At 39.1% G+C, this 24,789-nt stretch overlaps 16 non-coding genes across 16 annotated transcripts; all 16 read left to right on the forward strand.

The window, feature by feature from the left end:
* The first annotated feature begins 216 nt into the window (after positions 1-216).
* On the forward strand, positions 217-288 carry TRNAD-GUC (transfer RNA aspartic acid (anticodon GUC)). Its single transcript has one exon. It is a non-coding gene; the product is annotated as a tRNA-Asp (tRNA).
* Positions 289-11,614: 11,326 nt separating this feature from the next.
* On the forward strand, positions 11,615-11,686 carry TRNAD-GUC (transfer RNA aspartic acid (anticodon GUC)). The gene has a single exon. It is a non-coding gene; the product is annotated as a tRNA-Asp (tRNA).
* Positions 11,687-13,028: 1,342 nt separating this feature from the next.
* Positions 13,029-13,100, forward strand: TRNAD-GUC (transfer RNA aspartic acid (anticodon GUC)). The gene has a single exon. It is a non-coding gene; the product is annotated as a tRNA-Asp (tRNA).
* Positions 13,101-13,770: 670 nt separating this feature from the next.
* Positions 13,771-13,842, forward strand: TRNAD-GUC (transfer RNA aspartic acid (anticodon GUC)). The gene has a single exon. It is a non-coding gene; the product is annotated as a tRNA-Asp (tRNA).
* Positions 13,843-14,480: 638 nt separating this feature from the next.
* TRNAD-GUC (transfer RNA aspartic acid (anticodon GUC)) lies at positions 14,481-14,552 on the forward strand. The gene has a single exon. It is a non-coding gene; the product is annotated as a tRNA-Asp (tRNA).
* A 1,342-nt stretch (positions 14,553-15,894) lies between these two features.
* Positions 15,895-15,966, forward strand: TRNAD-GUC (transfer RNA aspartic acid (anticodon GUC)). Its single transcript has one exon. It is a non-coding gene; the product is annotated as a tRNA-Asp (tRNA).
* Positions 15,967-16,602: 636 nt separating this feature from the next.
* On the forward strand, positions 16,603-16,674 carry TRNAD-GUC (transfer RNA aspartic acid (anticodon GUC)). The gene has a single exon. It is a non-coding gene; the product is annotated as a tRNA-Asp (tRNA).
* A 636-nt stretch (positions 16,675-17,310) lies between these two features.
* TRNAD-GUC (transfer RNA aspartic acid (anticodon GUC)) lies at positions 17,311-17,382 on the forward strand. The gene has a single exon. It is a non-coding gene; the product is annotated as a tRNA-Asp (tRNA).
* Positions 17,383-18,018: 636 nt separating this feature from the next.
* Positions 18,019-18,090, forward strand: TRNAD-GUC (transfer RNA aspartic acid (anticodon GUC)). Its single transcript has one exon. It is a non-coding gene; the product is annotated as a tRNA-Asp (tRNA).
* A 1,344-nt stretch (positions 18,091-19,434) lies between these two features.
* Positions 19,435-19,506, forward strand: TRNAD-GUC (transfer RNA aspartic acid (anticodon GUC)). The gene has a single exon. It is a non-coding gene; the product is annotated as a tRNA-Asp (tRNA).
* A 636-nt stretch (positions 19,507-20,142) lies between these two features.
* Positions 20,143-20,214, forward strand: TRNAD-GUC (transfer RNA aspartic acid (anticodon GUC)). The gene has a single exon. It is a non-coding gene; the product is annotated as a tRNA-Asp (tRNA).
* Positions 20,215-20,848: 634 nt separating this feature from the next.
* On the forward strand, positions 20,849-20,920 carry TRNAD-GUC (transfer RNA aspartic acid (anticodon GUC)). The gene has a single exon. It is a non-coding gene; the product is annotated as a tRNA-Asp (tRNA).
* A 634-nt stretch (positions 20,921-21,554) lies between these two features.
* Positions 21,555-21,626, forward strand: TRNAD-GUC (transfer RNA aspartic acid (anticodon GUC)). The gene has a single exon. It is a non-coding gene; the product is annotated as a tRNA-Asp (tRNA).
* Positions 21,627-22,258: 632 nt separating this feature from the next.
* TRNAD-GUC (transfer RNA aspartic acid (anticodon GUC)) lies at positions 22,259-22,330 on the forward strand. The gene has a single exon. It is a non-coding gene; the product is annotated as a tRNA-Asp (tRNA).
* A 1,342-nt stretch (positions 22,331-23,672) lies between these two features.
* Positions 23,673-23,744, forward strand: TRNAD-GUC (transfer RNA aspartic acid (anticodon GUC)). Its single transcript has one exon. It is a non-coding gene; the product is annotated as a tRNA-Asp (tRNA).
* Positions 23,745-24,378: 634 nt separating this feature from the next.
* On the forward strand, positions 24,379-24,450 carry TRNAD-GUC (transfer RNA aspartic acid (anticodon GUC)). Its single transcript has one exon. It is a non-coding gene; the product is annotated as a tRNA-Asp (tRNA).
* Positions 24,451-24,789: the final 339 nt, after the last annotated feature.

The following is a 24,789-nucleotide window of genomic DNA, read 5'->3' on the forward strand; positions in this document are numbered from 1 at the left end:
GATAGACAGATCGATAGATAGATATTTATTTCAATGAAATAATTTCTTGATAAAACTGATTGTTTTTGGCTAGGAAATTCTGTATTGTAATATTTAGGAAAAAAGATTACTTGTCCTAACCAAAAGCAGCAAATCTGCTTATTACAATACTGTGAATTGATCGAGGGTATGCCTTAACCCCAAGGAGGTGAGCACTGTTTAACTGATGCCAATAAGTCCTCGTTTGTATAGTGGTCAGTATCCCCGCCTGTCACGCGGGAGACCGGGGTTCAATTCCCCGACGGGGAGGCGATTCATTTTATTCACACAATTAAATGAAATGATGTACTTTCTAACATTGTAAAATATATCTGTCATTATCCTTGCCTATTCCGATTGAGAAAAAAGGTTGAATTCACTGATGGCCAAAATGCTTACTGATGTGTTAACTGAAATTCAGAATATGCTCTGAATATTTCAATATGCACAGGCGTACCATCAAAAACACTTTACATCTGCATTCTCTTGGAAAATGAGATGAAGCAGTGGTGAATCCTAGGCTGCTGTTCCTCTCGATTGGCACAATTTACAAGTAGAATGACTGCTTTTGGTTAGTAGTGACCCCTGGTGGCTAATAGTTATAAGCTGCAAATGGTAATGTGAGCTGATTATATATATATATATATATATGGATATATATAAATATATATATTGATAGTTAGAAAGATAGCCAGATAGACAGATCGATATATAGATATTTATTTCAATGAAATAATTTCTTGATAAAACTGATTGTTTTTGGCTAGGAATTTCTGTATTGTAATATTTAGGAAAAAAGATTACTTGTCCTAACCAAAAGCAGCAAATCTGCCTATTACAATACTGTGAATTGATCGAGGGTATGCCTTAACCCCAAGGAGGTGAGCACTGTTTAACTGATGCCAATAAGTCCTCGTTAGTATAGTGGTCAGTATCCCCGCCTGTCACGTGGGAGACCGGGGTCCAATTCCCCGACGGGGAGGCGATTCATTTTATTCACACAATTAAATAAAATGATGTACTTTCTAACATTGTAAAATATATCTGTCATTATCCTTGCCTATTCCGATTGAGAAAAAAGGTTGAATTCACTGATGGCCAAAATGCTTACTGATGTGTTAACGGAAATTCAGAATATGCTCTGAATATTTCAATATGCACAGGCGTACCATCAAAAACACTTTACATCTGCATTCTCTTGGAAAATGAGATGAAGCAGTGGTGAATCCTAGGCTGCTGTTCCACTCGATTGGCACAATTTACAAGTAGAATGACTGCTTTTGGTTAGTAGTGACCCCTGGTGGCTAATAGTTATAAGCTGCAAATGGTAAAGTGAGCTGATTATATATATATATATAGATATATATAAATATATATATTGATAGTTAGAAAGATAGCCAGATAGACAGATCGATAGATAGATATTTATTTCAATGAAATAATTTCTTGATAAAACTGATTGATTTTGGCTAGGAATTTCTGTATTGTAATATTTAGGAAAAAAGATTACTTGTCCTAACCAAAAGCAGCAAATCTGCCTATTACAATACTGTGAATTGATCGAGGGTATGCCTTAACCCCAAGGAGGTGAGCACTGTTTAACTGATGCCAATAAGTCCTCGTTTGTATAGTGGTCAGTATCCCCGCCTGTCACGCGGGAGACCGGCGTTCAATTCCCCGACGGGGAGGCGATTCATTTTATTCACACAATTAAATAAAATGATGTACTTTCTAACATTGTAAAATATATCTGTCATTATCCTTGCCTATTCCGATTGAGAAAAAAGGTTGAATTCACTGATGGCCAAAATGCTTACTGATGTGTTAACGGAAATTCAGAATATGCTCTGAATATTTCAATATGCACAGGCGTACCATCAAAAACACTTTACATCTGCATTCTCTTGGAAAATGAGATGAAGCAGTGGTGAATCCTAGGCTGCTGTTCCACTCGATTGGCACAATTTACAAGTAGAATGACTGCTTTTGGTTACTAGTGACCCCTGGTGGCTAATAGTTATAAGCTGCAAATGGTAAAGTGAGCTGATTATATATATATATATAGATATATATAAATATATATATTGATAGTTAGAAAGATAGCCAGATAGACAGATCGATAGATAGATATTTATTTCAATGAAATAATTTCTTGATAAAACTGATTGATTTTGGCTAGGAATTTCCGTATTGTAATATTTAGGAAAAAAGATTACTTGTCCTAACCAAAAGCAGCAAATCTGCCTATTACAATACTGTGAATTGATCGAGGGTATGCTTTAACCCCAAGGAGGTGAGCACTGTTTAACTGATGCCAATAAGTCCTCGTTTGTATAGTGGTCAGTATCCCCCCCTGTCACGCGGGAGACCGGGGTTCAATTCCCCGACGGGGAGGCGATTCATTTTATTCACACAATTAAATAAAATGATGTACTTTCTAACATTGTAAAATATATCTGTCATTATCCTTGCCTATTCTGATTGAGAAAAAAGGTTGAATTCACTGATGGCCAAAATGCTTACTGATGTGTTAACTGAAATTCAGAATATGCTCTGAATATTTCAATATGCACAGGCGTACCATCAAAAACACTTTACATCTGCATTCTCTTGGAAAATGAGATGAAGCAGTGGTGAATCCTAGGCTGCTGTTCCTCTCGATTGGCACAATTTACAAGTAGAATGACTGCTTTTGGTAGGTAGTGACCCCTGGTGGCTAATAGTTATAAGCTGCAAATGGTAAAGTGAGCTGATTATATATATATTCACTGAAAAAACCATAGGTTATAGACCATATATAGTTAAGAATTAGCATTTAAAAAACCTTATTTTACTCACACAAAACCATTGAAATTCCATATATAGTTAGTTGCACTAACTATATATCGCGCACCTGCAATCCACTGCTGATCATGTCACATATTACATCATTCATGACATGGTCAGTGACATCACTGATGACATCACTGATGACATCTCAAATGACATCACTGATGACATCACTGATGACATCTCATTTGACATCATTCTTGTGCTAATACGATAAACCTCTTCAGACTCTAATATAACCTTAGATACACTCAGTGTATACAGACACTCACACACTTCCACTCATCCATGGAGTTACTCACACACCCAGTCAGTCATGCAAAGAAACAATCTCATCTCCATTTCTTCAACTATACAGTTAAACACACCTTACTTATTGAAACATATACTAACACATATTTACTCTCTTATACAATCCCTGATACAAGTTCACAATGATCGATACAACCACTCACTCATTCGGTGGCTCTCATGCACAGTTATTTATATATGCCAACTCTCACATGTACTGTGTTTTACATATGTACTTACTATGACATGTAGCATTGAGATATCCATTCACTCATCAATACACTCATGCACACAGTCAACTGCCCATGTAGCTGTTTCCACATGCACTCTTGAACTCATACACCTAGTGAATAAACTGTTCACACATCTATGCATAGAGTCACACACCTTCCAGCCACCCCCACACAAACTCAATCTCCCATAGAAATACTTGGGCAAGCAATTAATAACACATATAGCCTCTCGTATAGCTAATGATCAACACATGCAGCAGTTTACAGAACAACAGACATAATGATGCACAAATTAAGACAGTTTAGTCACTAACCCATGCATTCAGTGAGACACATTTAATCACTCACTCATACAGTCAGTCACGCACCTACTAAATCCTTCATCCAGACACTTATACATCCACTCATTCTTCAATATGTAAGATATATTTTAACTTTACAGAAACATACAGTCACTGGATGTTGTCATCAGTGATGTCATCAGTGATGTCATTTGAGATGTCATCAGTGATGTCATCAGTGATGTCACTGACCATGTCATGAATGATGTAATATGTGACATGATCAGCAGTGGATTGCAGGTGCGCGATATATAGTTAGTGCAACTAACTATATATGGAATTTCAATGGTTTTGTGTGAGTAAAATAAGGTTTTTTAAATGCTAATTCCTAACTATATATGGTCTATAACCTATGGTTTTTTCAGTGAATTTTCAAGGTTTTGTAAATGCTAATTCCTAACTATATATGGTCTATAACCTATGGTTTTTTCAGTGAATTTCAATGGTTTTTTAATAGCAAATATCATAAGCTGTCGAATGTCAAGTACGTGGTAAGTGAAAACATTTTCGTGTTTATGCACACTGATCTGCTTTGAATGGTGCCCCCCCCCCTCATTTCTATTAGCAGTACTCTCTCTTTGCAGATAGTGAAAGGTAGTTAACGCAGGTCTTTGCCCCCATTGTAATCCGTCGTGCCTGCTTCTCTCTCCATTTGATTGATTGTTATCCAACTATTTACTGTTTTAGAATTAGTTCTCTTTGGTTCATTCTCTATTTACAAACAAACACAGAGTCGCAATACTCTGTTCAGTCTTTGCAGATAACGAAAAATCGTGTAAAAAAAAAACAGAAAAGGAATCGAGCAAAATCAGTAGGCCACTAATGGGATCTCTTTTTGACCTCGCTAAAATAGAAACATTAGGAACAACCCCTCATGACAAATACAAAACTAGTGAGATGAACTGAACTCCACACAATGATGGCTGCAAAACAACTCGGCTCCGCCACCCACCCCGCCCAAAATAACGATAAAGAACGGCTGCCATGATTGGTTGCGGAATGACCATGACGGAGCTACGAAATGGTGCTGCTCTCATGCTAACCCCAGCTTCAGTCTGAAACATCCAGAAACACTGTAGACTACCAATTCGATCAGTTCCGGTAGCGCCCCAATGTAACCCGGTAGAGAAGAACTAGCTCTCCCCTCTTTGACTGATGGTTCTTGTTGCCTGTCCCTTCTGTTGTCATTTAACAGAACTATTTAGCCTGCTGAAAGGGGTTGTGTTCCGACCGCTGGTTGGTGGAGACATTTTGACTATATTCTGGACCTGCGTTGTCGCGTAATGCTTCATATGACGCGCCGCGTTAGCGCATCCGGAAGTCATCCGGGGCGCGCAGCGCGTAACGTAAGCATAACAAGTCATGTGACTTGTTAATAAAACTTTTCATTGGTTCATTTTACTTTTCTTATTGTAATGATGAAAGGCTTGGTCATATCACCTAAAAATTACGCTTTTCATTACTTCCGAACATTATTTTTTCTTAAATATATGTTATAATGTTCCAGGCTAATGTACTTTCCCGGAAATTTTACAACTGTCCTGCAAGTAAAATATATTCTTTTTTCGAGAAAAAGAGCGTTTCTTCGTCCCATGACGGAGCCGTTGAGCAAAAGAGGGTCGACCTGCTGTCTTAGTCGCCGATACGCCTGAATATGAGATTCTTATCGATCACTTTATGTTGCAGGAATAGAAAACACAACAGCCCTTGACCATTTATCTTTACTGCGTTCCTTCGTATTATACCTTTTACCCTTCATGTAATTGGTCTGCTTTATTTCACTTGCCTTTTAATGATTCTAAAACAGTCACTATTATTAAAAACTTTACCAATGTATATACTACTACCATGTTTTCTTTTAAAAACCTTTATTGAGAAAATTTCATTATACAAATACGAGCCTATAACCACATGGGCCTGCCACAGAGCAAACTGTAATCGTATATGATGAATAGACATTTACACTGTAGAGGAACGTAACGGGCGGGCCATTAGGTTGCAAGAACTAAGGTGTCTAACAGTTACGGAATCGGTGGACGTACATTTTATAATTAAAATACGACAGGGCCAGTTACAATAAAATTATCTAGATATACATTTGCGGGCAAGTACCATGGGTGACGTTAATTCGAACTTTCAACAGTACAGTAATCAATAACACATCAGAACTTAATATCAATAGGGATGTCGAAATATTCAATCAATTCTCATCCCCGCCCGCCATGTGCTTCAAAACTGCATACGTATCTCGTGATTTCAAGGTTCTGCAACCAGTACACAACAAGGAGTTACGAGTCCCATTTATTCCGGCGCCATTTTGGGCGAGGACGGGCAGGTCCAGGATATAGTCAAAATGTCTCTACCAACCATCGACTATGATGATGTTCATATGCTGTATTTATTAGAGTAACACTCATCTGTCCACATGAAATTAATTTGCCACAATCTAAACATGTCATTTTAATCTTTCCAAAGTTCTTCTAAATATTTGGGACCGTTTCCCTTGCCTCTGATGCTGTCAGTGCCACTTCTTTGATGAATGTACTAACAGGTCAGGGGTTCTCCTCCAAATCTCTCTTTTATGCAGCACTATAATTAATTGGTGCCACCTCTCCATATGACGATGCATGGTATAGTTACCACAACTATATATTTTTTCGGTTCCTCTGGAGAGTTCATCGTGGCAGATGAAGCGTGTAACATACCGGGCATTTACCTTTTTTTGCATGTACAGGAAAGGAAAAAAAAATCGAGCGTTCGAGTTCTTAGGTGTCCCAGGGCCATTTTAGTGGACCAGGCCCAAATCCAAAGAACAGCTATCTCACAGGCTAATGGGGCGACCCACGCCGAGTTTCAGCATTGTAGGATGACCACACAAGTACAGCAACTTGCTAGACATCACCTCGGTGCCATCCGGATCTCGGCGCCCCACTGCAGATGAAGTGCCTCAACTATGAAACCACCACGGTGACATCCGGATCTTGGCGCGTTGTGCTGCCTTCGGCCTATTCGCACATCGGTCCGCTACTGACGCCATCTCACAGGCTAATGGGGCGACCCACGCCGAGTTTCAGCATTGTAGGATGACCACACCAGTACAGCAACTTGCTAGACATCACCTCGGTGCCATCCGGATCTCGGCGCCCCACTGCAGATGAAGTGCCTCTCAACTATGAAACCACCACGGTGACATCCGGATCTTGGCGCGTTGTGCTGCCTTCGGCCTATTCGCACATCGGTCCGCTACTGACGCCATCTCACAGGCTAATGGGGCGACCCACGCCGAGTTTCAGCATTGTAGGATGACCACACCAGTACAGCAACTTGCTAGACATCACCTCAGTGCCATCCGAATCTTGGCATCTCAACGCCTAGTGGTATCTTCCATACAAAAAATATTGTTACGCTGCCTTTCGCCCCATTCGCACATCAGTCCGCAACTTAGACACCACCTCGGTGCCATCCGGATCTTGGAATGTCAGCACCTTTTGGTGTCTTCTCGTCAGAAAATATTGTTGCGCTGCCTTTGGCCCCATTCGCACATCAGTCCGCTACTGACGCCATCTCACAGGCTAATGGGGCGCCCCACGCCGACTTTCAGCATTGTAGGATGACCACACCAGTACAGCAACTTGCTAGACATCACCTCGGTGCCATCCGGATCTCGGCGCCCCACTGCAGATGAAGTGCCTCTCAACTATGAAACCACCACTGTGACATCCGGATCTTGGCGCGTTGTGCTGCCTTCGGCCTATTCGCACATCGGTCCGCTACTGACGCCATCTCACAGGCTAATGGGGCGACCCACGCCGAGTTTCAGCATTGTAGGATGACCACACCAGTACAGCAACTTTGCTAGACATCACCTCGGTGCCATCCGGATCTCGGCGCCCCACTGCAGATGAAGTGCCTCTCAACTATGAAACCACCACGGTGACATCCGGATCTTGGCGCGTTGTGCTGCCTTCGGCCTATTCGCACATCGGTCCGCTACTGACGCCATCTCACAGGCTAATGGGGCGACCCACGCCGAGTTTCAGCATTGTAGGATGACCACACCAGTACAGCAACTTGCTAGACATCACCTCAGTGCCATCCGGATCTCGGCGCCCCACTGCAGATGAAGTGCCTCTCAACTATGAAACCACCACGGTGACATCCGGATCTTGGCGCGTTGTATTGCCTTCGGCCTATTCGCACATCGATCCGCTACTGACGACGCCTCACGTGCCAACGTATTTTCTCCGCATTTTATACCCTATGCCGCATAACAGGTCATGTGACTTGTTTATAAAACTTTTCATTGGTTCATTTTACTTTTGGTTTCCTAATGATGGAAGGCTTGATCATGTGACCTAAAAACAACACTTTTCATAGGATGAAAACTTTTTTTTTTCCAAACGATGAAAGCCCCACCTTGTTTCTGGATGTTTCAGACTGAAGCTGGCGTCAGCATGAGAGCACCACCATCTCGTAGCTCCGTCGTGGTCATTCCGCGAGCAATCATGGCAGCCGCTCCCCACCAGAAGCCTGCAGGAGTCGGGGCCCCCAAAACTTTTGATGAATTCTCAAGGCGGAGGGGACGCTTTCGAGAATGGGGTCCAAGACCTAGCAGACAAGCGTCCGATTTCCAAGGTGTCCCAGGGCCATTTCAGTGGACCAGGCCCAAAAAGGAAAGAGCCTGCCGCCATTTTGAGAGTCCTGTGGCAGCCGCCTATCGCTGCACCGCAAGAGTGGGTGCAACTCAGCTGAATGGCGGATTTTGACACAGTGGACCAAAAGCGGACGGAATGGCAACTGAAACGGTAAAGGGGCGCCCCACTAAAACAGATGAGACTCCACCTGGAGAGGCCCGTTCACGCCGCCTCCCCCGGGGCGCTCCACGCCGTTATTCGGAGCAGCATTGTAGGATACCAAAACCAGTGCGACAACTTACTGGACATCACCTTGGTGCCATCGTTCTGCTGCCTTGGAACTATTCGCACAACAGTTTGCTACTGATGACCCACCCCCCGCGACGCCCCACGCCGTTATTTGCTGGGCGGCAACTTACTAGACATCACTTTCGTGTCATCCAGATTTCGGCGCGTTCTGCTGCCTTGGAACTATTCGCACAACAGTTTGCTACTGATGACCCACCCCCCGCGACGCCCCACGCCGGAAATCTGGACGTTGTGCTGCGTTGGGACTATTCGCACAGCCGACCGCTACTTCGTTGTTTTTCCCTAAAAATGTTTATATGTTATTACTATTTTTGTTTTCTTGTATATATTTATAAATTATTAAAGTTTTATAATCTTACTACTTTGTCGGAGTGCTATATATATTTAATGTGACACATAATTGTAAAAACTTTGATGTACAAAGAGTCATCCCTGGAATCTTCCGCTTCAGGCTCGGTCCCCTCCCCAATCACAATACAGGATGGTTTTCAGATAATAGCAACGCTTCTGCTGTGACGGATCTCATCCAGTGTGGGCCTTGATCTACTATAACTCCTTTGAAGAGGGGTGATTCTTTACAGCTGTGGCCATAAACTACATCTGCAGGGCTAGCTGATAGCCTAGCACCGGCCTGGACAATCGGACACAGAGGAAAAGGAGTGTCAGAGGGTGCGGTAGTGAATAGGGCGAAAGGGAGGTGTCGGGCGGGCACAGGGTGTGATTCTCAGGGAAGAGCAGCGCAGATGGGGGGAGGTTTATTACCCATGCATAAGACAGAGAGCGGGGGTGACCACTGCCTGGGTGAGATGCTTGCGAGGGTGGGGAGCCATGCTAAGGATCGACAGCGTGCACAGAGTGGGTCTGGTCAAGGCATCTAAAATGGCTGCCGTGCACGACAAAAGTGTGGCATTTGAAAAAAGACAAGATGGCGCACACAATGTTTTTCAACAATTCCTGATTTCCTTCCAATCGAACGTTAACAGACGTTGGGGCATATTACCAAAGTTAAGCGATATTTATCCCTAACGATGCATTGCAAAGATTTTTTTACCGTCAGAAATTATCGCAGATAAACCTTGCTATTATCAAGGTTTATCGGAAATACGATAAAAAACGAGCGCAATGCATTAATATCGCTGAAAACTCTGCGATATTCATGCATTACCGAGCTAATGCTCTTAGCCATGTTATCCACCTCCCATTGGATAACATGGCTAAGAACTGCTCAGGGCAGCTGTTACTTTTTGGAGATATTCGCGCTTATCTCGAATATTTCCAAAAGTTGACAATAGGAGATAGCGATGTTAGCGACTGTTTCCAGTCGCTAACATCTTGGCATGCCCACTTTGCATGTCATTAGTGATAAATATCACTCACATGCAAAGTGGGACCCAAGATGGTCGCTATCTCCTACTAGCCGTCGCTAACTGGTGTTAGCAACAGCTAGATAATACACATATAATTTTATCTCCGCGAAGCGGAGCGCTGTTACAGATATATATCTTGTTTTTGAACGTTAATTTCTCAAAATGCACTGAAGCACATATATTGAGACCTAGCAAAGGCACATCGGGCTACCAGTCCCTAATATTTTACCAAGTTTCGTGCAAATCCATTCAGCCGTTCGATGATTATTATTATTTATTTTTTTTGCCCCGCGGGGCCCTTTTAAAACCTCCACATCAAACCTAGGGGATCAGCGAGGATCTACTATGCCCCCTTATGGTCATTTGCCCCTTCGCTTTGGCCTCCTCTTGTCTCTCGATCCTACCGAGAGACAAGATGGCGGCCGCTACGGACTGTTTGGAATGTTTACAGACACCGGAGAGCCAATCAGCTTCGCTTCGCAAAGCTCCGTAACGCGAAAAGTACGCGAAGCGGTCCGCTGTTACAGATATATATCTTTTTTTGAACGTTAATTTCTCAAAATCCACTGAAGCACATATATTGAGACCTAGCAAAGGCACATCGGGCTACCAGTCCCTACAATTTTGCCAAGTTTCGTGCAAATCCATTCAGCCGTAAGATTATTATTATAATTTTTTTTTTTTGCCCCGCGGGACCCTTTTAAAACCTCCACATCAAACCTAGGGGGTCAGCGAGGATCTACTATTCCCCCTTATGGTCATTTGCCCCTTCGCTTTGGCCTCCTCTTGTCTCTCGATCCTACCGAGAGACAAGATGGCGGCCGCTACGGACTTTTTGGAATGTTGACAGACGCCAGAGAACCAATCAGCTTCGCTTCACAAAGCTCCGTTGCGCGAAAAGTCCGCGAACCAGTGCGCTAACTGGTCCGCTGTTACAGATATATATCTTTTTTAAACGTTAATTTCTCAAAATCCACTGGAGCACATATATTGAGACCTACAAAAGGCACATCGGGCTACCAGTCCCTACAATTTTGCCAAGTTTCGTGCAAATCCATTCAGCCGTTCGGGCTAAAAGTGAGGCCAACCGCCCTATGGAAAACTCAATGTTAAAAACACGTTTTGGGACCCCCCTTTTTTCTCGGCCCCCACCGGACTAACCCCCCCCAAATTTTCAAGGGCTGCTCAGAAACAAAATGTGCCATTTTCCTGAAAATTTCAGCCAATTCCGTCCACAAACGCCAAAGTTATTAGACATAGAATTTTCAAAAAACCCATAGAGAAAAAATCCTAACTATATATACCTACTGGCGACCGCCAGTAGGTAATATATAGATATATATAAATATATATATCGATAGTTAGAAAGATAGCCAGATAGACAGATCGATAGATAGATATTTATTTCAATGAAATAATTTCTTGATAAAACTGATTGTTTTTGGCTAGGAATTTCTGTATTGTAATATTTAGGAAAAAAGATTACTTGTCCTAACCAAAAGCAGCAAATCTGCCTATTACAATACTGTGAATTGATCGAGGGTATGCCTTAACCCCAAGGAGGTGAGCACTGTTTAACGGATGCCAATAAGTCCTCGTTAGTATAGTGGTCAGTATCCCCGCCTGTCACGCGGGAGACCGGGGTTCAATTCCCCGACGGGGAGGCGATTCATTTTATTCACACAATTAAATAAAATGATGTACTTTCTAACATTGTAAAATATATCTGTCATTATCCTTGCCTATTCCGATTGAGAAAAAAGGTTGAATTCACTGATGGCCAAAATGCTTACTGATGTGTTAACTGAAATTCAGAATATGCTCTGAATATTTCAATATGCACAGGCGTACCATCAAAAACACTTTACATCTGCATTCTCTTGGAAAATGAGATGAAGCAGTGGTGAATCCTAGGCTGCTGTTCCTCTCGATTGGCACAATTTACAAGTAGAATGACTGCTTTTGGTAGGTAGTGACCCCTGGTGGCTAATAGTTATAAGCTGCAAATGGTAAAGTGAGCTGATTATATATATATATATATAGATATATATAAATATATATATTGATAGTTAGAAAGATAGCCAGATAGACAGATCGATAGATAGATATTTATTTCAATGAAATAATTTCTTGATAAAACTGATTGTTTTTGGCTAGGAATTTCTGTATTGTAATATTTAGGAAAAAAGATTACTTGTCCTAACCAAAAGCAGCAAATCTGCCTATTACAATACTGTGAATTGATCGAGGGTATGCCTTAACCCCAAGGAGGTGAGCACTGTTTAACGGATGCCAATAAGTCCTCATTAGTATAGTGGTCAGTATCCCCGCCTGTCACGCGGGAGACCGGGGTTCAATTCCCCGACGGGGAGGCGATTCATTTTATTCACACAATTAAATAAAATGATGTACTTTCTAACATTGTAAAATATATCTGTCATTATCCTTGCCTATTCCGATTGAGAAAAAAGGTTGAATTCACTGATGGCCAAAATGCTTACTGATGTGTTAACTGAAATTCAGAATATGCTCTGAATATTTCAATATGCACAGGCGTACCATCAAAAACACTTTACATCTGCATTCTCTTGGAAAATGAGATGAAGCAGTGGTGAATCCTAGGCTGCTGTTCCACTCGATTGGCACAATTTACAAGTAGAATGACTGCTTTTGGTTAGTAGTGACCCCTGGTGGCTAATAGTTATAAGCTGCAAATGGTAAAGTGAGCTGATTATATATATATATATAGATATATATAAATATATATATTGATAGTTAGAAAGATAGCCAGATAGACAGATCAATAGATAGATATTTATTTCAATGAAATAATTTCTTGATAAAACTGATTGTTTTTGGCTAGGAATTTCTGTATTGTAATATTTAGGAAAAAAGATTACTTGTCCTAACCAAAAGCAGCAAATCTGCCTATTACAATACTGTGAATTGATCGAGGGTATGCCTTAACCCCAAGGAGGTGAGCACTGTTTAACTGATGCCAATAAGTCCTCGTTTGTATAGTGGTCAGTATCCCCGCCTGTCACGCGGGAGACCGGGGTTCAATTCCCCGACGGGGAGGCGATTCATTTTATTCACACAATTAAATAAAATGATGTACTTTCTAACATTGTAAAATATATCTGTCATTATCCTTGCCTATTCCGATTGAGAAAAAAGGTTGAATTCACTGATGGCCAAAATGCTTACTGATGTGTTAACTGAAATTCAGAATATGCTCTGAATATTTCAATATGCACAGGCGTACCATCAAAAACACTTTACATCTGCATTCTCTTGGAAAATGAGATGAAGCAGTGGTGAATCCTAGGCTGCTGTTCCTCTCGATTTGCACAATTTACAAGTAGAATGACTGCTTTTGGTTAGTAGTGACCCCTGGTGGCTAATAGTTATAAGCTGCAAATGGTAAAGTGAGCTGATTATATATATATATATAGATATATATAAATATATATATTGATAGTTACAAAAGATAGCCAGATAGACAGATCGATAGATAGATATTTATTTCAATGAAATAATTTCTTGATAAAACTGATTGTTTTTGGCTAGGAATTTCTGTATTGTAATATTTAGTTTTTGGCTAGGAATTTCTGTATTGTAATATTTAGGAAAAAAGATTACTTGTCCTAACCAAAAGCAGCAAATCTGCCTATTACAATACTGTGAATTGATCGAGGGTATGCCTTAACCCCAAGGAGGTGAGCACTGTTTAACGGATGCCAATAAGTCCTCGTTTGTATAGTGGTCAGTATCCCCGCCTGTCACGCGGGAGACCGGGGTTCAATTCCCCGACGGGGAGGCGATTCATTTTATTCACACAATTAAATAAAATGATGTACTTTCTAACATTGTAAAATATATCTGTCATTATCCTTGCCTATTCCGATTGAGAAAAAAGGTTGAATTCACTGATGGCCAAAATGCTTACTGATGTGTTAACTGAAATTCAGAATATGCTCTGAATATTTCAATATGCACAGGCGTACCATCAAAAACACTTTACATCTGCATTCTCTTGGAAAATGAGATGAAGCAGTGGTGAATCCTAGGCTGCTGTTCCACTCGATTGGCACAATATACAAGTAGAATGACTGCTTTTGGTTAGTAGTGACCCCTGGTGGCTAATAGTTATAAGCTGCAAATGGTAAAGTGAGCTGATTATATATATATATATATATATATATATATAAATATATATATTGATAGTTAGAAAGATAGCCAGATAGACAGATCGATAGATAGATATTTATTTCAATGAAATAATTTCTTGATAAAACTGATTGTTTTTGGCTAGGAAATTCTGTATTGTAATATTTAGGAAAAAAGATTACTTGTCCTAACCAAAAGCAGCAAATCTGCATATTACAATACTGTGAATTGATCGAGGGTATGCCTTAACCCCAAGGAGGTGAGCACTGTTTAACTGATGCCAATAAGTCCTCGTTAGTATAGTGGTCAGTATCCCCGCCTGTCACGCGGGAGACCGGGGTTCAATTCCCCGACGGGGAGGCGATTCATTTTATTCACACAATTAAATAAAATGATGTACTTTCTAACATTGTAAAATATATCTGTCATTATCCTTGCCTATTCCGATTGAGAAAAAAGGTTGAATTCACTGATGGCCAAAATGCTTACTGATGTGTTAACTGAAATTCAGAATATGCTCTGAATATTTCAATATGCACAGGCGTACCATCAAAAACACTTTACATCTGCATTCTCTTGGAAAATGAGATGAAGCAGTGGTGAATCCTAGGCTGCTGTTCCACTCAATTGGCACAATTTACAAGTAGAATGACTGCTTTTGGTTAGTAGTGACCCCTGGTGGCTAATAGTTATAAGCTGCAAATGGTAAAGTGAGCTGATTATATATATATATATATAGATATATATAAATATATATATTGATAGTTGGAAAGATAGCCAGATAGACAGATCGATAGATAGATATTTATTTCAATGAAATAATTTCTTGATAAAACTGATTGTTTTTGGCTAGGAATTTCTGTATTGTAATATTTAGGAAAAAAGATTACTTGTCCTAACCAAAAGCAGCAAATCTGCCTATTACAATACTGTGAATTGATCGAGGGTATGCCTTAACCCCAAGGAGGTGAGCATTGTTTAACTGATGCCAATAAGTCCTCGTTTGTATAGTGGTCAGTATCCCTGCCTGTCACGCGGGAGACCGGGGTTCAATTCCCCGACGGGGAGGCGATTCATTTTATTCACACAATTAAATAAAATGATGTACTTTCTAACATTGTAAAATATATCTGTCATTATCCTTGCCTATTCCGATTGAGAAAAAAGGTTGAATTCACTGATGGCCAAAATGCTTACTGATGTGTTAACTGAAATTCAGAATATGCTCTGAATATTTCAATATGCACAGGCGTACCATCAAAAACACTTTACATCTGCATTCTCTTGGAAAATGAGATGAAGCAGTGGTGAATCCTAGGCTGCTGTTCCTCTCGATTGCCACAATTTACAAGTAGAATGACTGCTTTTGGTTAGTAGTGACCCCTGGTGGCTAATAGTTATAAGCTGCAAATGGTAAAGTGAGCTGATTATATATATATATATAGATATATATAAATATATATATTGATAGTTAGAAAGATAGCCAGATAGACAGATCGATAGACAGATATTTATTTCAATGAAATAATTTCTTGATAAAACTGATTGTTTTTGGCTAGGAAATTCTGTATTGTAATATTTAGGAAAAAAGATTACTTGTCCTAACCAAAAGCAGCAAATCTGCATATTACAATACTGTGAATTGATCGAGGGTATGCCTTAACCCCAAGGAGGTGAGCACTGTTTAACTGATGCCAATAAGTCCTCGTTAGTATAGTGGTCAGTATCCCCGCCTGTCACGCGGGAGACCGGGGTTCAATTCCCCGACGGGGAGGCGATTCATTTTATTCACACAATTAAATAAAATGATGTACTTTCTAACATTGTAAAATATATCTGTCATTATCCTTGCCTATTCCGATTGAGAAAAAAGGTTGAATTCACTGATGGCCAAAATGCTTACTGATGTGTTAACTGAAATTCAGAATATGCTCTGAATATTTCAATATGCACAGGCGTACCATTAAAAACACTTTACATCTGCATTCTCTTGGAAAATGAGATGAAGCAGTGGTGAATCCTAGGCTGCTGTTCCACTCGATTGGCACAATTTACAAGTAGAATGACTGCTTTTGGTTAGTAGTGACCCCTGGTGGCTAATAGTTATAAGCTGCAAATGGTAAAGTGAGCTGATTATATATATATATATATAGATATATATAAATATATATATTGATAGTTGGAAAGATAGCCAGATAGACAGATCGATAGATAGATATTTATTTCAATGAAATAATTTCTTGATAAAACTGATTGTTTTTGGCTAGGAATTTCTGTATTGTAATATTTAGGAAAAAAGATTACTTGTCCTAACCAAAAGCAGCAAATCTGCCTATTACAATACTGTGAATTGATCGAGGGTATGCCTTAACCCCAAGGAGGTGAGCACTGTTTAACTGATGCCAATAAGTCCTCGTTTGTATAGTGGTCAGTATCCCCGCCTGTCACGCGGGAGACCGGGGTTCAATTCCCCGACGGGGAGGCGATTCATTTTATTCACACAATTAAATAAAATGATGTACTTTCTAACATTGTAAAATATATCTGTCATTATCCTTGCCTATTCCGATTGAGAAAAAAGGTTGAATTCACTGATGGCCAAAATGCTTACTGATGTGTTAACTGAAATTCAGAATATGCTCTGAATATTTCAATATGCACAGGCGTACCATCAAAAACACTTTACATCTGCATTCTCTTGGAAAATGAGATGAAGCAGTGGTGAATCCTAGGCTGCTGTTCCTCTCGATTGCCACAATTTACAAGTAGAATGACTGCTTTTGGTTAGTGGTGACCCCTGGTGGCTAATAGTTATAAGCTGCAAATGGTAAAGTGAGCTGATTATATATATATATATATAGATATATATAAATATATATATTGATAGTTAGAAAGATAGCCAGATAGACAGATCGATAGATAGATATTTATTTCAATGAAATAATTTCTTGATAAAACTGATTGTTTTTGGCTAGGAAATTCTGTATTGTAATATTTAGGAAAAAAGATTACTTGTCCTAACCAAAAGCAGCAAATCTGCATATTACAATACTGTGAATTGATCGAGGGTATGCCTTAACCCCAAGGAGGTGAGCACTGTTTAACTGATGCCAATAAGTCCTCGTTAGTATAGTGGTCAGTATCCCCGCCTGTCACGCGGGAGACCGGGGTTCAATTCCCCGACGGGGAGGCGATTCATTTTATTCACACAATTAAATAAAATGATGTACTTTCTAACATTGTAAAATATATCTGTCATTATCCTTGCCTATTCCGATTGAGAAAAAAGGTTGAATTCACTGATGGCCAAAATGCTTACTGATGTGTTAACTGAAATTCAGAATATGCTCTGAATATTTCAATATGCACAGGCGTACCATCAAAAACACTTTACATCTGCATTCTCTTGGAAAATGAGATGAAGCAGTGGTGAATCCTAGGCTGCTGTTCCACTCGATTGGCACAATTTACAAGTAGAATGACTGCTTTTGGTTAGTAGTGACCCCTGGTGGCTAATAGTTATAAGCTGCAAATGGTAAAGTGAGCTGATTATATATATATATATATAGATATATATAAATATATATATTGATAGTTGGAAAGATAGCCAGATAGACAGATCGATAGATAGATATTTATTTCAATGAAATAATTTCTTGATAAAACTGATTGTTTTTGGCTAGGAATTTCTGTATTGTAATATTTAGGAAAAAAGATTACTTGTCCTAACCAAAAGCAGCAAATCTGCCTATTACAATACTGTGAATTGATCGAGGGTATGCCTTAACCCCAAGGAGGTGAGCACTGTTTAACTGATGCCAATAAGTCCTCGTTTGTATAGTGGTCAGTATCCCCGCCTGTCACGCGGGAGACCGGGGTTCAATTCCCCGACGGGGAGGCGATTCATTTTATTCACACAATTAAATAAAATGATGTACTTTCTAACATTGTAAAATATATCTGTCATTATCCTTGCCTATTCCGATTGAGAAAAAAGGTTGAATTCACTGATGGCCAAAATGCTTACTGATGTGTTAACTGAAATTCAGAATATGCTCTGAATATTTCAATATGCACAGGCGTACCATCAAAAACACTTTACATCTGCATTCTCTTGGAAAATGAGATGAAGCAGTGGTGAATCCTAGGCTGCTGTTCCTCTCGATTGCCACAATTTACAAGTAGAATGACTGCTTTTGGTTAGTAGTGACCCCTGGTGGCTAATAGTTATAAGCTGCAAATGGTAAAGTGAGCTGATTATATATATATATATAGATATATATAAATATATATATTGATAGTTAGAAAGATAGCCAGATAGACAGATCGATAGATAGATATTTATTTCAATGAAATAATTTCTTGATAAAACTGATTGTTTTTGGCTAGGAATTTCTGTATTGTAATATTTAGGAAAAAAGATTACTTGTCCTAACCAAAAGCAGCAAATCTGCCTATTACAATACTGTGAATTGATCGAGGGTATGCCTTAACCCCAAGGAGGTGAGCACTGTTTAACTGATGCCAATAAGTCCTCGTTTGTATAGTGGTCAGTATCCCCGCCTGTCACGTGGGAGACCGGGGTTCAATTCCCCGACGGGGAGGCGATTCATTTTATTCACACAATTAAATAAAATGATGTACTTTCTAACATTGTAAAATATATCTGTCATTATCCTTGCCTATTCCGATTGAGAAAAAAGGTTGAATTCACTGATGGCCAAAATGCTTACTGATGTGTTAACTGAAATTCAGAATATGCTCTGAATATTTCAATATGCACAGGCGTACCATCAAAAACACTTTACATCTGCATTCTCTTGGAAAATGAGATGAAGCAGTGGTGAATCCTAGGCTGCTGTTCCACTCGATTGGCACAATTTACAAGTAGAATGACTGCTTTTGGTTAGTAGTGACCCCTGGTGGCTAATAGTTATAAGCTGCAAATGGTAAAGTGAGCTGATTATATATATATATATATATAGATATATATAAATATATATATTGATAGTTGGAAAGATAGCCAGATAGACAGATCGATAGATAGATATTTATTTCAATGAAATAATTTCTTGATAAAACTGATTGTTTTTGGCTAGGAATTTCTGTATTGTAATATTTAGGAAAAAAGATTACTTGTCCTAACCAAAAGCAGCAAATCTGCCTATTACAATACTGTGAATTGATCGAGGGTATGCCTTAACCCCAAGGAGGTGAGCACTGTTTAACTGATGCCAATAAGTCCTCGTTTGTATAGTGGTCAGTATCCCCGCCTGTCACGCGGGAGACCGGGGTTCAATTCCCCGACGGGGAGGCGATTCATTTTATTCACACAATTAAATAAAATGATGTACTTTCTAACATTGTAAAATATATCTGTCATTATCCTTGCCTATTCCGATTGAGAAAAAAGGTTGAATTCACTGATGGCCAAAATGCTTACTGATGTGTTAACTGAAATTCAGAATATGCTCTGAATATTTCAATATGCACAGGCGTACCATCAAAAACACTTTACATCTGCATTCTCTTGGAAAATGAGATGAAGCAGTGGTGAATCCTAGGCTGCTGTTCCACTCGATTGGCACAATTTACAAGTAGAATGACTGCTTTTGGTTAGTAGTGACCCCTGGTGGCTAATAGTTATAAGCTGCAAATGGTAAAGTGAGCTGATTATATATATATATATATAGATATATATAAATATATATATTGATAGTTGGAAAGATAGCCAGATAGACAGATCGATAGATAGATATTTATTTCAATGAAATAATTTCTTGATAAAACTGATTGTTTTTGGCTAGGAATTTCTGTATTGTAATATTTAGGAAAAAAGATTACTTGTCCTAACCAAAAGCAGCAAATCTGCCTATTACAATACTGTGAATTGATCGAGGGTATGCCTTAACCCCAAGGAGGTGAGCACTGTTTAACTGATGCCAATAAGTCCTCGTTTGTATAGTGGTCAGTATCCCCGCCTGTCACGCGGGAGACCGGGGTTCAATTCCCCGACGGGGAGGCGATTCATTTTATTCACACAATTAAATAAAATGATGTACTTTCTAACATTGTAAAATATATCTGTCATTATCCTTGCCTATTCCGATTGAGAAAAAAGGTTGAATTCACTGATGGCCAAAATGCTTACTGATGTGTTAACTGAAATTCAGAATATGCTCTGAATATTTCAATATGCACAGGCGTACCATCAAAAACACTTTACATCTGCATTCTCTTGGAAAATGAGATGAAGCAGTGGTGAATCCTAGGCTGCTGTTCCTCTCGATTGCCACAATTTACAAGTAGAATGACTGCTTTTGGTTAGTAGTGACCCCTGGTGGCTAATAGTTATAAGCTGCAAATGGTAAAGTGAGCTGATTATATATATATATATAGATATATATAAATATATATATTGATAGTTAGAAAGATAGCCAGATAGACAGATCGATAGATAGATATTTATTTCAATGAAATAATTTCTTGATAAAACTGATTGTTTTTGGCTAGGAATTTCTGTATTGTAATATTTAGGAAAAAAGATTACTTGTCCTAACCAAAAGCAGCAAATCTGCCTATTACAATACTGTGAATTGATCGAGGGTATGCCTTAACCCCAAGGAGGTGAGCACTGTTTAACTGATGCCAAAAAGTCCTCGTTAGTATAGTGGTCAGTATCCCCGCCTGTCACGCGGGAGACCGGGGTTCAATTCCCCGACGGGGAGGCGATTCATTTTATTCACACAATTAAATAAAATGATGTACTCTCTAACATTGTAAAATATATCTGTCATTATCCTTGCCTATTCCGATTGAGAAAAAAGGTTGAATTCACTGATGGCCAAAATGCTTACTGATGTGTTAACTGAAATTCAGAATATGCTCTGAATATTTCAATATGCACAGGCGTACCATCAAAAACACTTTACATCTGCATTCTCTTGGAAAATGAGATGAAGCAGTGGTGAATCCTAGGCTGCTGTTCCACTCGATTGGCACAATTTACAAGTATAATGACTGCCTTTGGTTACTAGTGACCCCTGGTGGCTAATAGTTATAAGCTGCAAATGGTAAAGTGAGCTGATTATATATATATATATAGATATATATAAATATATATATTGATAGTTAGAAAGATAGCCAGATAGACAGATCGATAGATAGATATTTATTTCAATGAAATAATTTCTTGATAAAACTGATTGTTTTTGGCTAGGAATTTCTGTATTGTAATATTTAGGAAAAAAGATTACTTGTCCTAACCAAAAGCAGCAAATCTGCCTATTACAATACTGTGAATTGATCGAGGGTATGCCTTAACCCCAAGGAGGTGAGCACTGTTTAACTGATGCCAATAAGTCCTCGTTTGTATAGTGGTCAGTATCCCCGCCTGTCACGCGGGAGACCGGGGTTCAATTCCCCGACGGGGAGGCGATTCATTTTATTCACACAATTAAATAAAATGATGTACTTTCTAACATTGTAAAATATATCTGTCATTATCCTTGCCTATTCCGATTGAGAAAAAAGGTTGAATTCACTGATGGCCAAAATGCTTACTGATGTGTTAACTGAAATTCAGAATATGCTCTGAATATTTCAATATGCACAGGCGTACCATCAAAAACACTTTACATCTGCATTCTCTTGGAAAATGAGATGAAGCAGTGGTGAATCCTAGGCTGCTGTTCCTCTCGATTGGCACAATTTACAAGTAGAATGACTGCTTTTGGTTAGTAGTGACCCCTGGTGGCTAATAGTTATAAGCTGCAAATGGTAAAGTGAGCTGATTATATATATATATAGATATATATAAATATATATATTGATAGTTAGAAAGATAGCCAGATAGACAGATCGATAGATAGATATTTATTTCAATGAAATAATTTCTTGATAAAACTGATTGTTTTTGGCTAGGAATTTCTGTATTGTAATATTTAGGAAAAAAGATTACTTGTCCTAACCAAAAGCAGCAAATCTGCCTATTACAATACTGTGAATTGATCGAGGGTATGCCTTAACCCCAAGGAGGTGAGCACTGTTTAACTGATGCCAATAAGTCCTCGTTAGTATAGTGGTCAGTATCCCCGCCTGTCACGCGGGAGACCGGGGTTCAATTCCCCGACGGGGAGGCGATTCATTTTATTTACACAATTAAATAAAATGATGTACTTTCTAACATTGTAAAATATGTCTGTCATTATCCTTGCCTATTCCGATTGAGAAAAAAGGTTGAATTCACTGATGGCCAAAATGCTTACTGATGTGTTAACTGAAATTCAGAATATGCTCTGAATATTTCAATATGCACAGGCGTACCATCAAAAACACTTTACATCTGCATTCTCTTGGAAAATGAGATGAAGCAGTGGTGAATCCTAGGCTGCTGTTCCACTCGATTGGCACAATTTACAAGTAGAATGACTGCTTTTGGTTACTAGTGACCCCTGGTGGCTAATAGTTATAAGCTGCAAATGGTAAAGTGAGCTGATTATATATATATATATATAGATATATATAAATATATATATTGATAGTTAGAAAGATAGCCAGATAGACAGATCGATAGATAGATATTTATTTCAATGAAATCATTTCTTGATAAAACTGATTGTTTTTGGCTAGGAAATTCTGTGTTGTAATATTTAGGAAAAAAGATTACTTGTCCTAACCAAAAGCAGCAAATCTGCCTATTACAATACTGTGAATTGATCGAGGGTATGCCTTAACCCCAAGGAGGTGAGCACTGTTTAACTGATGCCAATAAGTCCTCGTTTGTATAGTGGTCAGTATCCCCGCCTGTCACGTGGGAGACCGGGGTTCAATTCCCCGACGGGGAGGCGATTCATTTTATTCACACAATTAAATAAAATGATGTACTTTCTAACATTGTAAAATATATCTGTCATTATCCTTGCCTATTCCGATTGAGAAAAAAGGTTGAATTCACTGATGGCCAAAATGCTTACTGATGTGTTAACTGAAATTCAGAATATGCTCTGAATATTTCAATATGCACAGGCGTACCATCAAAAACACTTTACATCTGCATTCTCTTGGAAAATGAGATGAAGCAGTGGTGAATCCTAGGCTGCTGTTCCACTCGATTGGCACAATTTACAAGTAGAATGACTGCTTTTGGTTACTAGTGACCCCTGGTGGCTAATAGTTATAAGCTGCAAATGGTAAAGTGAGCTGATTATATATATATATATAGATATATATAAATATATATATTGATAGTTAGAAAGATAGCCAGATAGACAGATCGATAGATAGATATTTATTTCAATGAAATAATTTCTTGATAAAACTGATTGTTTTTGGCTAGGAAATTCTGTATTGTAATATTTAGGAAAAAAGATTACTTGTCCTAACCAAAAGCAGCAAATCTGCCTATTACAATACTGTGAATTGATCGAGGGTATGCCTTAACCCCAAGGAGGTGAGCACTGTTTAACTGATGCCAATAAGTCCTCGTTTGTATAGTGGTCAGTATCCCCGCCTGTCACGCGGGAGACCGGGGTTCAATTCCCCGACGGGGAGGCGATTCATTTTATTCACACAATTAAATAAAATGATGTACTTTCTAACATTGTAAAATATATCTGTCATTATCCTTGCCTATTCCGATTGAGAAAAAAGGTTGAATTCACTGATGGCCAAAATGCTTACTGATGTGTTAACTGAAATTCAGAATATGCTCTGAATATTTCAATATGCACAGGCGTACCATCAAAAACACTTTAAATCTGCATTCTCTTGGAAAATGAGATGAAGCAGTGGTGAATCCTAGGCTGCTGTTCCACTCGATTGGCACAATTTACAAGTAGAATGACTGCTTTTGGTTAGTAGTGACCCCTGGTGGCTAATAGTTATAAGCTGCAAATGGTAAAGTGAGCTGATTATATATATATATATAGATATATATAAATATATATATTGATAGTTAGAAAGATAGCCAGATAGACAGATCGATAGATAGATATTTATTTCAATGAAATAATTTCTTGATAAAACTGATTGTTTTTGGCTAGGAATTTCTGTATTGTAAAATTTAGGAAAAAAGATTACTTGTCCTAACCAAAAGCAGCAAATCTGCCTATTACAATACTGTGAATTGATCGAGGGTATGCCTTAACCCCAAGGAGGTGAGCACTGTTTAACTGATGCCAATAAGTCCTCGTTTGTATAGTGGTCAGTATCCCCGCCTGTCACGCGGGAGACCGGGGTTCAATTCCCCGACGGGGAGTCGAGTCATTTTATTCACACAATTAAATAAAATGATGTACTTTCTAACATTGTAAAATATATCTGTCATTATCCTTGCCTATTCCGATTGAGAAAAAAGGTTGAATTCACTGATGGCCAAAATGCTTACTGATGTGTTAACTGAAATTCAGAATATGCTCTGAGTATTTCAATATGCACAGGCGTACCATCAAAAACACTTTACATCTGCATTCTCTTGGAAAATGAGATGAAGCAGTGGTGAATCCTAGGCTGCTGTTCCACTCGATTGGCACAATTTACAAGTAGAATGACTGCTTTTGGTTACTAGTGACCCCTGGTGGCTAATAGTTATAAGCTG

This window comes from Lissotriton helveticus, chromosome 1_2 (assembly GCF_964261635.1).
Source record: "Lissotriton helveticus chromosome 1_2, aLisHel1.1, whole genome shotgun sequence".
NCBI lineage: Eukaryota > Metazoa > Chordata > Amphibia > Caudata > Salamandridae > Lissotriton > Lissotriton helveticus.